Source organism: Adiantum capillus-veneris, chromosome 3 (assembly GCF_014529385.1).
Source record: "Adiantum capillus-veneris isolate H3 chromosome 3, ASM1452938v2, whole genome shotgun sequence".
NCBI classification, from domain to species: Eukaryota; Viridiplantae; Streptophyta; class Polypodiopsida; order Polypodiales; family Pteridaceae; genus Adiantum; species Adiantum capillus-veneris.
In genome coordinates this window covers 31,185,714-31,200,306 of record NC_140933.1, presented here as the reverse complement: position 1 = coordinate 31,200,306, position 14,593 = coordinate 31,185,714, and the positions used below count along the sequence as shown (strand labels likewise).

General features: G+C 40.9%; 3 pseudogenes; 1 reads left to right on the top strand and 2 right to left on the bottom strand.

The window, feature by feature from the left end:
* Positions 1-4,959: 4,959 nt before the first annotated feature.
* LOC147460695 (uncharacterized) lies at positions 4,960-7,405 on the bottom strand (annotated as a pseudogene).
* A 242-nt stretch (positions 7,406-7,647) lies between these two features.
* Positions 7,648-10,920, bottom strand: LOC147460694 (uncharacterized; annotated as a pseudogene).
* A 341-nt stretch (positions 10,921-11,261) lies between these two features.
* Positions 11,262-12,323, top strand: LOC147460693 (uncharacterized; annotated as a pseudogene).
* Positions 12,324-14,593: the final 2,270 nt, after the last annotated feature.

The following is a 14,593-nucleotide window of genomic DNA, read 5'->3' as shown; positions in this document are numbered from 1 at the left end:
ACTTTTTGAACTTTTACTATGAAAGACCCAGCTCTATTATTTGCCATTTTTTCTAGGGAGAGAGTGAAAAAAATACATTTTCTTAGAAGGCCCTCCAAATGACCTCTGAAATTCCCTAATGTAGCAATGGAGGGGGTAAGGGTGTTGTTTGAACAACATCTTGGGCCCTAGGGACCAAGTGTTGTGCTGTTTGTTCAAGAGGTGGGGCCGGCATCAAGGCAGGCACTCGAGGTGTGTCTGTCCATGCTAAGGTTGGTCTATTGGCCATCGCGCGCTTAAATACTATGAAATCCTTAGCTTGATGACCATACCTTCCACATGCATTGCAGTTCCCATTGAATTTTACTCTAAAAGTAGGGCATTCACCGGTACTATGCGGTCCATAGCATACTGAGCACCATTGCTGCTCCCTTCTTGGATACATATGATTGTTTTGCGGAGCACGATTGTCTCTAAGACTCTCTTGAATAGCCTTGGTGAGATCTGCTAAAGTCATCTCAGATATCTTTGGCTCCTTAGCAATAGGCTTTAGGGTCATTGGCTGATGCCCTGATGCTTGCGAGCTAATAGATTTAGACTCAAAAGACACTCTTTCTCCTTGAATCATTAAATTATCCTCCAATTGGATCGCATTGGTGGTGACTGCTTCCCAAGTGGTGATACCTCTAATGACTAGGCCATTGTAGATATCCTCATGTCGTAATCCCCTAATGAATCTATCAAGCAATTGGTTATTGTTGAAGCGCTCATTTGGATTACAACAAGAATTCAAATGCTTCAAGCGACTTATAAAGTCTCTCACCAACTCTCCTTCCTCTCGTTGGGCTTTCTGAAGCTGAGAGGCTACACCCCAAAGCACTCCCTCTAGTATATATTCTTTTAAGAACAGTCTCCTAAGAGTAGGGTAAATCGTTTTTTCTTCCACCCTTAGGGTTCTATACCAATCCCCAGCCTTTCCACTTAAGGTTAGGCTTAAAGAATTGCTCTTGTGTAGGTCATTGTGTTCTCCTAGAGAATCGCATATTTTTTCAAACACTTCAATATGCTTTCTCACATCCCCGTCTCCACTAAATTTTTGTGTGAGCTTGGCTATTTGTACTGCCTTACTTCTAGGCTCTCTATCAGGCGTGTTATGCATATTCTTAGCAATAGATTGACCAATAGCTTGAGCAAATGTTGCCAAGTCACCTAAGTGAGCAGGTACCGTGGGTGAAGGAGCTCCAGAGACTACATGTGGAGTAGGTATTGGCATTGGGCTTGGTGCATAGGAAGCCTTTGGGTTCCACGTTGGGTACAATGTTGTGCCATGTGGTGGTCCATAGTTCATATGAGTGGGCCTAGGCATAGCAGACGTTGGATGTGACATGCTAATGCTAGCCGGTGTAGTCCCATGAAAATAAGAACTTGTGTATTGTGGTTGTGGAGCATAGGTAGTTGAAACAATGGGAGGGGTAGGGACTACATGAGTACGTGGACCCATAGGTGCATACAATTGGTACGCACTTGTAGGTACTATTGCATGCATTGAGCTACCATGTAGCGGTGCTTTACTAACAAATGAGGTCCATGGTGTGTTTCTTGGCATGCCCATCATTGGGGTAGGCATGATATCCGTGGTGTCATCCACGGAAAGATGAGATAGACTTGGAAAAGTAAAGCTATCACTTGTGGGCTTAGATTGCATTGAGACCCCTCGCGAAACAACATATGGGGGATCGGTGGGACTCACTGGGGGAGTCTCCATTTGTGATAGAGTGGATTGTTTCTCTTTGCCCGTACTAGAGGGTTGCCGTGAGGTGGATGCACTGTTGCTTCCCGTGTTTTGACTTTTAGTCACCGCTACCTTAGAGGCGACTTTGGAAGGTGGTAGCTCGGTAGGGCCCTCATTAAATGAGATAGGTGGAATGTCCACGTGGACACTCTGAGGGAGTGTGGGGTCTATAGGAGATGTGAATGGTGATTCTACTTCCCCACCCCCTTCGTTTACTTCACTAGCCGTAGGTTCAGAGCGCGTAGCTCTACTAAAAGTTTCCATCAAACGGCTAAAAACACTAGTTCCAGGTTGTTGGGCCCAGCTAGGCACGGTTTCATTTGTTCCCCCGGGGCTTTGTGTAAGATGCTCTTCCATAATATCATAGTCAGAGGAAGAGTTGCTAGCCGCTATATTTGGGTCTTGGGTTGCACTACCTTGGGTCCCTGCCGAGGGAGTAGACCCTAGCGTGGAAGGACAGTGAGTACCCCCGTAAATCGAAGCACTAGCTAGTTGTTCGGACTCTAGCACACGACCAGAGCGTAGATACATGTTCTTTGGGTGCCCTACAAGTGTCAGCAAGTACCCTCAAAGGTTACTTGCTTTGTTTTGTGGGTGTTTTGCACCCCGTTTTCTACTTGATTTTTTCTTGTTTTTGATGTTTTTTGAAATTTTTTTTATGTTTGATTTTTTTGATTGAAGTGTGTGATAGCTCGAAACGAGCGTATCACTTAAAGGGTCGCTGTGTGCTTTACAACACAATTTTCGGGCATCTGACGTTCCGTTGGTCCTCAAAAAATCAATTTTTAGCTATGTGTGAAGCTAAAATTCGTTTTCTTAAAGGCGACTGAGGCCTAGGCTTGAGCGTAAGCTTGGGCTTGGATCTGGGAGATATTCCCGATCCCGGTCCTACCTTTAAAATTTTTTATTTTTTTATTCTTAAAATAAAAAATAAAAAATTATAAGGATAAGGTCGCAGCGGCCTGCGCGAGAGCACACACACACACACTCTATCTACCTACTTCTAACTAATATACCTACTCTTACACACTAACACACTCTATTAACTCTCACTAATCTACTTCCTACTTACTGTACACAGAAAACTAACTACCTTAATACACAGAGAATAAACACAGAACCTTTGAAATCTCTATTAACAAAGAAAACTAACTACCTTAATACACAGAGAATAAACACAGAAACTTTGAAAACTCCATTAATAAAAAACACACACAGTATAATACCAAATCCCTCTTCTCGACACACACACACTCCTTCCTTACCTTTCCTACAATAGAAATTGCACCATGGAGAAGCACAGAGTGCTACTCGAGCTTCATGTATGGCATTCCCTGGTAGCGGCGCCAAAAATGTGTGCGTATGTCGCACGTGTCAATGCAAGGAACTTGCCGATACACCGTGTGCAAGCCACAAATGGCTCCAAGCACACAACAAGCCTAAACTAGTAAGCTCAAAGAAGGCGATGGTGTGTCACTCACCGCTCTACGCTTGCTTCGTGGAGGATTCCTCGCCGCGAAGAAGAAGGAGACGCCTCTATGCCGCGCTCAACCGCTTCACCGCCATCGTGCCTTCGTAATGCTCGATCGCCCACTCTCTCTCTCTCTCTCTCTCTCTCTCTCTCTCACACACACACACACACACACACACACACACACACACACACAAGGAGGTGAAGAAGAAGAAGATGGAGCAAGAGCACTCTTCTATTGCACAAATGAGAGAATGAGTGAATTTTAGGTTTAGTTGACTTTTATATGAGCTCACCCCATTCACACTTGGGCGCCCATGCTTAGCCAACTAATCCCTTGAATGTTCCAGCTAGAGTGCGCCTCTCATCGGCGATCACTCTTCCTCTTTCCTATTGGACCGACAAGCCCGGTACCTGACTCTACCAATAAATAATACAATGTCCGCCGTAGGTTACAACGTCCATCTTGTAGGTGATAGGGTGTCCGTGAGCCGTGAGGGTTAACAAATTATCATCACTGAAATAATCAAAATGAAAGGGATCTATATTTCCTGCTTGAGTCTGAGCATGGGTATAGTACACCCTCGACCTTCTCCTACCCCTCTTGGACATGCATCATCTCTGAATAATACACAAAGCACAGTACGACCCTTAGAACCTGAATTACAGCCTCAATGAGAGGTCTGCAAACAACAGGATCGCCAAATGTGTTGCTGGATAACCACACATGCAATGAATAATCACCAAAAAATTGAGTTCTGACTAATTCCGAGTTAAGTAGTACTGTGTGTGAGATAGAATTAGAAAATCAGAGAGAGAGAGAGAGAGAGAGAGAGAGAGAGAGAGAGAGAGAGAGAGAGAGAGAGAGAGAGAGAGAGAGAGACTCAAAAAAAACTCAGAGATTGTATATCAAGAAATCACTAGTACAAGTTTTTTAAGCAAGACTCAATACAATCTGACTTCCCAAAGTTCCACATTCCCAAGTATAAAGCTGCGCCCTAAATTCAGTTAGAACTGCCCGATTCTTGGCATACACTAACAATATCCGATTAAGGTCTTCAGGCTTACAATATCCGACTAGCTACTAATAATCAGACAATACATGCGATAACCGATTTGCTACATATCCGACTTTGTATTTACCCTTCAACATTAGTTAAAGAAATTCATGGAAGGAAAATGAGACAAAATGATAGCAAAAAGGCTTCTTCCCTAGACTCTGATCCTTCATCTTTCTGCAAAATACCCTCAACATCCACTTCAAACATTGGTAGACCCTAATGTCATCCCAATTTTGAGCACTCAATAATGAGTGACAAGAAAAAAGTACATTTAACAATAAACAATTAGCTAGTGTCATCTTAATATTGAGCAATCATCAATGAATGACAAGAAGATTGACAATAACGATATTGTCCACTAGTCTCGGCATTGTTATGTCCATATATGTAACATTTTTATGAGGCTTCAAAGAAAGCATCGCTCTACACCAAATGACAATAGCATATTGCAAGCCCATAATCAAGTGTTTGCATAGACAAAACAAGCTTAATGTAGTCCAAAAGTCTAGGTAATGTTTTGCCCAAATACATATTTCTCAAAGTTTAGAAGTCAATAAAACTAAAAGACAATAGTAGTTGCATGGCTAGAATCAAGTTTTTGCACACCCAAAAAGAAGCTAAGTGATCATGCAAAATAAGATCCACTCTAAAGAAGACTACTCCAAATCTGTGTGGTCATCAATGAAGATACAGCTTCGCCTTCGCCTCTCGCGCACGAGTGATTGGTCATATGAATAGGTGGTCGCCATGTGCCTTGCCATTGCCTCTGCATAGCAAGGAAGCTCACTATCAATCACAATGAGATAATAATGTCATTAAAAAAAAAATTAGGTGCTATAAAATAATGAATAAGGAAAACTCACTAGTCTGAAGGCACATCATTAACAACCAAATCATTCCCCACATCATCAATGCTATCAACACTATCTCCAAGCTCGCCAACCTGCGGAGCACCATAGTAATCCTGTACAAAAGGAGACAAGTATCCCTCACATATCTCTAGATCACTCTCCACGACCAAGCAACCACGAAAAGTGTGCATAGCCGCCTTTAATAAAGTCCCTATACCACCACCAAGCTCCAAACATGTACCTATTTTAGGGCACAAGTCCTCTACAAACAATAGCATATGGGCAACACTCCTCTCTAACATGCCTCTCCACCCACCACTCTTGCCATTACGTGTTGTACGAGCAGACGATGGCAAGCAGTTGACTGATAATCTCCATTGAGAGATCTTGTTGCAAGACTCTCCCCACCTACCATACAAGAAAATGAGGCAAGAAAATGATCTTTATGCATGAACATTTAAGAATTTTAGTGCAAAAACAATCACATTGAATAATAAACAATGACACACAAACCTTTTGAGCACTCTCATGATCAAATGAAGGATTACTTCCTGCCTTGTGAAATGCCAAACAATAGAATACATTCATCTATCAAAACAACACATAAAAAAAGTCAATTTTGCATGTATCAAATTTCTTTTAAAGAATTGTTCATGTTTTTTGAAGGATGCTTTATTACCTTTTGTGTATGCCCATTCTTTGTTCGTGATGAAAATGGCTCAAATCTCTCCATGATCCACCTAAAACTCAGCTCTAGGCCTGTGCGTGTGGCCAAGCGCTCCACAAGACTAAGAGCGGTGCTAGGACAAAGAACAATCACCCAACCCATGTCATCCGTCACTGTAGATGCAACCACCAATGAAAACTTGACATGGTCATCTGTTAGCTCATTCCATGCAGGAATGCCATCAAAACCTTGAACAAGTCCACTTACAAAATAAATTATTGTATTTGAGTGTTAAGAATTTGAGCTAAGTATATGCATGGTGTATACAAGATAGCATTGAAAACTCTCTTACCAGTAGGAAGATCAATAACAGTAAGATCAACACTCCATGCACTAGGTTTTCCATTTCTTATCTTCTCACGTTCACCCAAGCCAACAAAAAACTCTCGCATCACCACAAAACCATCCTTGAAGTTTCTTGCAGTGAACTCCTTTCCAAGCTCAATGTAATCATAAATCCAAACCTTTGAAATTTTTTATGTCTCCTTTCTTTTGAATGGAATAGAAACTAGCCAAAGGTGCATGAATCAAAGCTCCCTTTCCAACATTCTTTTGGGTATAAGAACTTCCTAAGTTTCTTGTATCTAACAATAGCCAAAAAAATAACACATTTTTCTTCAAATCAATCCATGCCATAATGATTAGCATAAGACATAACAAAAGAAAGAATAGCAAGAACATATTGTTCCCACCAACAATTTAGCTTACTTACCCTTGATTGACATTCCACCCTTGCTTGATGGTGGACGGCCTCCACGATTCTTGCCTTTCTCTTGTCTTTCTTGATCTTCCTTTTCTTTGAGAGATTTCAACTCTTCCTCCATCTTCTTCCTTTGCTCAACAGTCATCTCTCGTGATGACCCTGAGTTGGACTTACATTCACCCTTCAAATGGCGAAGATAATTCTCCTTCTCCTCTTCTAGACACCAACTTTCTTCATATCAATCCACCAAGGGCAATTCTTACGCTGGGAATTCCGTGAGAAGAAAGGCTCCAGTGGAGGTGTACATACTATATGTAGGAGGACACATAATTTTCCATGCTTTACATATGTCAGGCATGCAAGTGATCTTCTTACTTCTAATGAGATACATCAAGAACCTACAACAATATGATTACATAAACCTTAAATAAAACGAACTTATATAGTACAACAATAGTCACTTAGCAAAATGCATAACATAGGAATTACCTATAGACCAATCGACGGGAAGAATTTTTCAAGTCCACATGCTTTGATGGTGGAGTAGACACATTCATCTCCTTTTGAAATTTGTAAAAAAGTACTCCTCTATATCTACTAACAATGTCTTCAAAATATGACTCCAAGTGAACATCTAAAGGAAAAACCACCTTGTGAACTCCATGTGTGGAATCTACAACCTGTTGTAAAAGCCTTCTTGCATCATCCAAGACTTGATCCATCCATACTTCCTTGGCCAACCAAGGGGTATAGAAATGATCTCCCAAAGGCATTCCAAAACTTTGGCGAAAGTTCTCATCTGCTCCCAAAAGCTTGAGCATTTTTATCTTTATCTCTTGAGAACATGTAGCACAAGATATAGAGTAGAGTTTCTCTATTGTAATCTTGAATTTTTGATCCTCAAAAGGAAGACTCCATAAAATTAGAAACCATTCTTCTCCATTAGCAGGATTCACCACGGATAGATTCTACAATAACCAAACAAAATAAACCAAAAAAATCTTTTTATTATACTTTTAATAGAGTGTAGTACTTACCCGAGACATGCATCTATTGTAAGCTTTCACAACATTCCTCTTTGCTTGATCTCAGCCCTCACACGCTCATCTTGTGACAAAGTAAGAGGTATCTTATTTAATGCTACCTGTAAATCAGACTTCCATTTATTCTGCATACACCATTTCAATAAAATGTATCAAGAACCAAAAAGATTATTAGAATCTTACCAAATCTTAACAAATTTAAGTACATACCCCATAAACAATGGGACCAAGGATAGACTGAGTAAGAGGATACCAAACCCTCTTTTCTGATTGTCCTTCTTGAGCCCTTGCTTTCTCCATTGACACTCGTTCAGCCTCAGTAAAATTTTCAGTGATTTGAGACCCATCTAAAGAACAAATGGTACTTGTATGATTCAAGTAGTCTTTGAGATTGGTCTTAATGATTGCTTCTTCATTCATTCTACATAAACAATAAACCATAAAAAATTTACCTCAAGACGTATCATTAGAACAAAGACAAAGAAAAATTTAATGTACAAATGAAAGTAAGACTTACATGTTCAATCTTTGAAGAGCAGCAATTAATCTCAACTCCTCTTGCTGGGTAGGGACAATAAATTGTGCCAAAACCCTCACATGTTTCTTCTTGTCATTACGTGAGACCTTGCTTATGCTCTCCATCCAAGAGGCCGCTCGATGATTCCCTTCCCAGAAAAAGAACATCTTTCCCTTCAACATGGACCATTGATCGTTGTTTTCAAGCTCATCCTCAAACTCTTTGTTAACCATATGCCAATACTTGTCCCAAGTTTTTGTAATGTCCTCATTAACATCTCTAGTTGAACCATCTAGAAGATTTATGGATAAGATGAACATACCTTTCATCTTAAGGTACCCTTCTTCTTCAAAAACCTTCTTAAGTAGAGAAAGGTCCCTTCTAAGCTCTCGTACTCTCTCATTTATCAAACACCTACAAAGAGGAATCATAGGGGGTATACATCCTTTATTCAGGGTTAAACTGTCTATAAACTCGGAGCTTTGAGGCCTGATAGTACTTGTGGGATAACCTCCTCAACCTCTTTGTCATCTATCACCTTCTCATTGTCCTTCATACCCCCATCTACATCCTTATCATTGGTGGCCTCTTTATCTCCTTGATCATCATGAATGTCTTCTACTTGTTGATTAGCCTGAGCATTTTCAGCTTTATCAACTGATTTCTCGCCATCCTCACTGCTAGAAACAGATTTCCTCTTCTTGCGTATGACTTTGGGTGAACCTTTTGTCCTCTTTCCAAAGCTAGAAGCCTTTCATAAAGAACAAATAAACAAATTCAACAAAAATATTAAAGCTACATACATTTAAAATTTCTTCAAAACAAGATTCTTATTTATGGACCAAATTTAAAATTCAAAACTTAAGAACATGCATTTCAGTCAAAATCCAACATCACATGCATTGTGTGTGTGTGTGTATGTGCGCGCGCGCTCTCTTCCATACATCATTCTAAATTTTCACAAGGGTTTCACCGGCAAAACCCCTGGCATGGAGCAGTGTTGAAACGACCTTTGCTCATCTTATGACTTGACTGAGATATATATGCCATATGAGATATGTATGCCATATGTGGTATACTTCGAAAGCATTTCGATGGGGTCTTGACGCAGACCTTTGTGTCACACATTGGGAAGCTCATAAGATAGTTGAAGGTCAAAGGGGTAATAAGTGTGGCATTTATAGCCCCTTTTGATGGTGTGGAAAGCCAATACACAGCTTTGTGATAGACCTTGCGAGCTTGTACAATACGGCGCCAAAGTATGGGGGTGAGGCCAAGGTGCTGGCGAGCTTTAGCATAGGTGGGGTTGGAAGACAGCACTTGGCTTGTCAACAACTCAAGGCCGCTGATGGCTCTTACACATCCTCAACTAACTTCCAATACGAGGAACAAGCGCTAGCGAGTCCCCTACATATGATTACAAATCCTTCATGTTGGTCTAGAATCTACGTCTTCACAGGTATTTCGCCGGCGAAACCCAATCTTGCTCAGTCAACATCCCAATATCTCCCAACCACCTGCTCAGTCATTGCCATGGCATCATCCCAATAGCTCCAACCACCTGCTCATTTCAAGAGCGCAGGCAATTCATTCTCTCTCTAAGTGCCTCTTGTTGCTTCATTTTAAGCTTGAAGTTCTCATTGTTTATCTTGAAGCCTAGGTTGCAACAACTGAATGAACTTCCTAATTCGACTTCTTGAGCTTGGAATATGGCCAGGCTATCAACAGATTTGCAACAGAATCAAGATTATGCTTTGAATTCCTTGCTCACGGGCCAACGCTGATTTGCTTTCAACTCAAGATCTCTCTTCCCTGCTGCTCGGCTCTGACATCCGATTTGCTTGGGTTCATCCCCTTACTTGCTTCACTGAGCTCATCGCTTCATGAGCTGCTAATTGCACTCAATTTGCTTTGCAGTGCTGCAACCCACTGTGCTCTGTTCGACCTGCTCAATCCCTCAAGGCTTGTAGACTCCTTCAAGCTTGGCCTCGATTTGAGTTTCCAGGCTCACATGCCTTCAATTGCAAGCTAACTGCCCGACCTACTGCTAGTTGTGAGTCCCTTAGTGCTTGGGCTTTCTCACGCTACTGCTCACAAGATCTTTGCACACAAGGCTTGCCTTTGCTTCCACTCTCACGAACTCGATGCCGACCTACTCCTGTTGCTTGGCTTCTTATTAATTTGAGTTCATTGGTTTAGTCACCGACCCTACTGCCGCCGATAAATTGTGCACCGCTCAACTGTTCGACCTTACCCTCAATGGCTCAATTTGATGTTTCCCACTACCTCTATGCAGATGCTTCTCAACATTCCCTTGATTCCAAAAGTCGCTAAACACGCGGGTAGGGGGGAAAAAGTTGGAATGCTCCTGCTGTGGAAAGCAAAAGGCAACCTTCAACTGCAAGAGTTTTGCCCGCAGAAACTACCTGGTCACACATGCTGCACACCCTGCTACTGTGTGCGAGGGTCAAGGATAGGGGCTGCCCCCGACTGTGTTAAGGATAGGGACTGTGTGCGAGGGTCAAGTCGAGCCGCACATCCTACTACTGTGAGCACCCAACTGCCCCAACCCTTGTCCTCTGCACCCGGTACTGTGTGCACTCGACTGCTATTGTGTGCACCCGACTGCCCCAACCCTGTACCAGTACGCGCTCCCGAAACCCATCTGCTAAGAAACAGAGGAGTTTCTCCGCCGAAACCCCTCCAGGACTTGGTAGCAAAAACAACAGAGAGAGAGGAGTACCTGTTCACGTTTTTGCTGGTTGCGTCGTTTCATTGTTTGCTGTAGGGATCGCACACAGAGCTACATTTTCAAGCGGTCCACACAGTCGAAGACCAGGACATTTTAAATCTATTTTTTAATTTATTGAATATATGTAGTGTGGAAACTATAAAAATGATAATACAAGATATATAATAAAAATGATAATAATGCAAGATACTTCGTGATCATATCTAAAGTAAGATACTCTGCATTGAATACCGTCAATCATCACTTTAAAGCAGAATATCTTGTGCTTTATTGTTCACTCTCATACCATCATATATACGAGTCTTGTTTTCTGTTTAACATTGTCTTTTGCCACTTTCGCCTTTTGCCTTCTACTTTCTGCAAATATGAATATTGAAATTATACGAGATGAGAGCAACACTAAACAGATAAAGCTTTCAACTCAAAACAGTGTTTTGGAGATCTCATGCCATGAGTTAAGTGCACGTTTTAGATTAGTAGAGCATACAATAAGTTTGCATCAAATATTTGGTGAGCAGAATGAAGGTCTTTCTTTTGAGGTGCCAAATATTCACAGAGGAGAGAATACTGTGTTTCAATTGGATATTCAATTTGGAAGGACATTTGTTTTGCATGGCAAACAGCTATCAAGACAAGCTCCTGTTATAGAAATTGAGGAAGAGTGTTCAATATAGCAAGCAGTGGAGGAGAAAGGTGAGCCAAAAGCAACAAAGGATGCTAGCTTGGAAACTGCCACTGCACATAGCATAGTTGAGATGCTTAGAAATCTGCCACAAAAGAACTCTTTAAGAGCAAACTTTGAGCTAGTTTGTGAGATAAGAAAGATTGATGAGCTACCACAAATATATGATGGAAACATCATGTTTGAGCTTCCATATGTAGACCCTAACAATAGGACAATGGGAGCAAATGACAAATTTGATGGACATGTTTGGACAAATGCAGTAACAAGCAATATCGCTGGATTTGATGGGATTGTCAGATTCAAAAAATGTGGTGGAAACTTGATGTGCCTAAACAATATATGTTCAGGAGTGCAAAGATCAAAAGAAATGAACGAAAAGTTTTGGACATGGCGTTTGTCAAAAGTCTGTCTCGCAAGATCCACGACAGGCAGTTATGGAAGCCTTAAATGCTTTTATTGTAATCTTCCCCCAACTTACATCTATGAATGCCCTTGTAAGCTCATTCTTTGCTTTCCCTCAGAGATCCCTGGTAAGAGAATAACGAGAGGGATTCTTCACATGGGTTGTCACTTACACCCAGTTGCTGAGGGTGTTGCAAAACAAGCAATGGTGGATGTTAAAGTCAAAGTTAAGGACATGATATCTAAAGATTTTGTGGGTAGGCCAAGGTCTCTCCAGAAAAAATTGGCAAAGGAAATAGTACTGCAATCAACACTTTTTAAAGACAACTCTGCTAAGTAGTCTGGGATCTTCGGATATTAAAGAAGCTGTTACAGAGTGATATCTCTGGCTTTGATAGATGTCACATTTTTAAAATGTCAACCCAAGGACCTGGCAATGGTGTTGGTTTGGTTAATAAAATGCGTCCTGGTGGGGTGAATTGGAAAGTTGTTGAGTTTTCTTTGATTTTGTTAAAAGAATGCAAGAATGGACAACTATGGCATGCCATGTATATAACCCTTATGTTCAAGAAATGCAAACCATGGCTATTGGAGATTTTAAAGTCGAAGATACTGAAGCTCGAACTCTTTTTTGGATGCTACTGAATCGAGTGATGCAAAAGGACGGTTACAAAAAGGCTGAATTCAAAGGATTTATGGTTGATGAAGCTCAGGCAAATTGGCGAGCTGTGAGGACAGTTTTTAATGGAGGCCCTAATAATGTTATGGTTGGACAGGAAAGATCATGCTCATTTCCTTGGGAACAGAGTATGCAACAACATGCAAGAAAATGTATCCTTCTCCACAATCAAGAAGAGTTTAAACAAAAGTGTAGAGCATGGAGGATTGCACCTTCTAAAGAGGCTGCCGACTACGTATGTGGTTGAGAAAAGGACATTTAGACAAGACTAAGATTTCAATTCTTGAGACATGGATTGTCTGGTGGCATGCCAGAGTTGCACATTGGGGTGAATACATGTTCAAGGTGAGTCATTGTTAAATATTTATAGTAGATAAAATAATTGCAAGTTTAAATGTTCTGAATTTATTTCAGGCTTTGGAGGGGAGTGACAGGCAACTAGTACCATAGGCAAACTTAGCGGAGTCCGTGCATGGGAGCTGGCTAGCTTCCAATGATGGGGTTAAATATATTTCTCTATACAGTGCTTGCTATGGTGATATTTGTACTGTTCTTTTGCAACAGTCAAAATATGACTCTTTTCTTAAGGGTGGACACCTTGGATGTGGCCCTGTAATTGAGAAAATTAAAAAAAGACGAGCTTCATCTAGGGCAACCCTCCCAAGACCTACATAAGTGGTGAATCTAACTAATGAGGCAGCAATTGAGCTTAATGCTGCTAGTAGAAACTTTTTGGCAGATGGTGACTCAAGGACAGTGAGGCGACGACGACAAGGTAGGCACAATAATCCAATTAGAGATAGAGATTCACATCGGCCTGAATTTGAGTATGTTACACAACCTGCACATCGCTCAGCACGACCTACCCATAGCTCAATTGGAATACAAAGCACTATTGAGGTCGATGTTCACCACACACGATGGGCTATTCAAAGGACATATCCATGGAGTGAAGTGCGATGCCAAGGGTACTTACGACATAAAAACAAAAAGTGAAATGAGCTAATTGATAAGAAAGGTAGAGGAGGATTATTAGGGGTTCCTGCCCCTTGTTTTGAGCGTCTCATTGAAATCCCTTCAGGTCTCAGAAAACAATTTGTATGGTTTTGTGGCAACAACATTGATCATACATGGGAGCCAGCAAAAATTGTGAAGGAGAAACCAGCAAGCCATCCTACTATATGGCCAATTGCAAAAGGAATATCCTTAGATTTATCGAGATAAGTATGATCTGAAGGCACCTATGGATAAAAAGAGTGCTTTCTACTCTCTCTAGGCCATATTAGCTTGATACTCTAAAGAACTTGAGACAATGAAACTTGAAATAAAATCATAAATAGTGATAATTAGTGGTTAGTAATATTGTTAGTTAACAAGAAATAATAAAATTTTGTTCTTCTAAGAAACCTTGCTTATGGAAACATGAGAGCTTAAACATGAGTTAACTTAGAATGAAAAGTAACCCAATTTTGTTTTAAGATGTGAAATAGCATGAACATGACAAGAAAAAATTAACTTGTATATGTATGGTAGAGTATTTACTTTGCTTTGGGGGAGTATTGATGAAGCTTGTTGACATAGTCATCCCTCTTCTTCTTCACCTTCACTTGAAGACCGCAACTTGGAATGAGACATAGGAAATTCAAGCTATGGAAAGCTTGAGGGTTAAGACAGAGGAGAGGTAGAGTGTAATAAGAAGAAGAAGATCAAGTTATGACATGCTTGATTGGGGTTTTGGCCATGGCTTCTGTTGAAGAGGGGGGTGTGTGTGAAAGTGGCTTACTCTCAAGTTTGCACCTTCAAAAATGAAGGAGAAAAGTGTTGAATGAGTAGAGAAGGCCTCCTTTCATACTGATTTTTTATAGGATCTTTCACCAATCTAGATAGCTTATCTTCCTTATAGTAGATAAGTTCTTTTTACTTATCTTGAT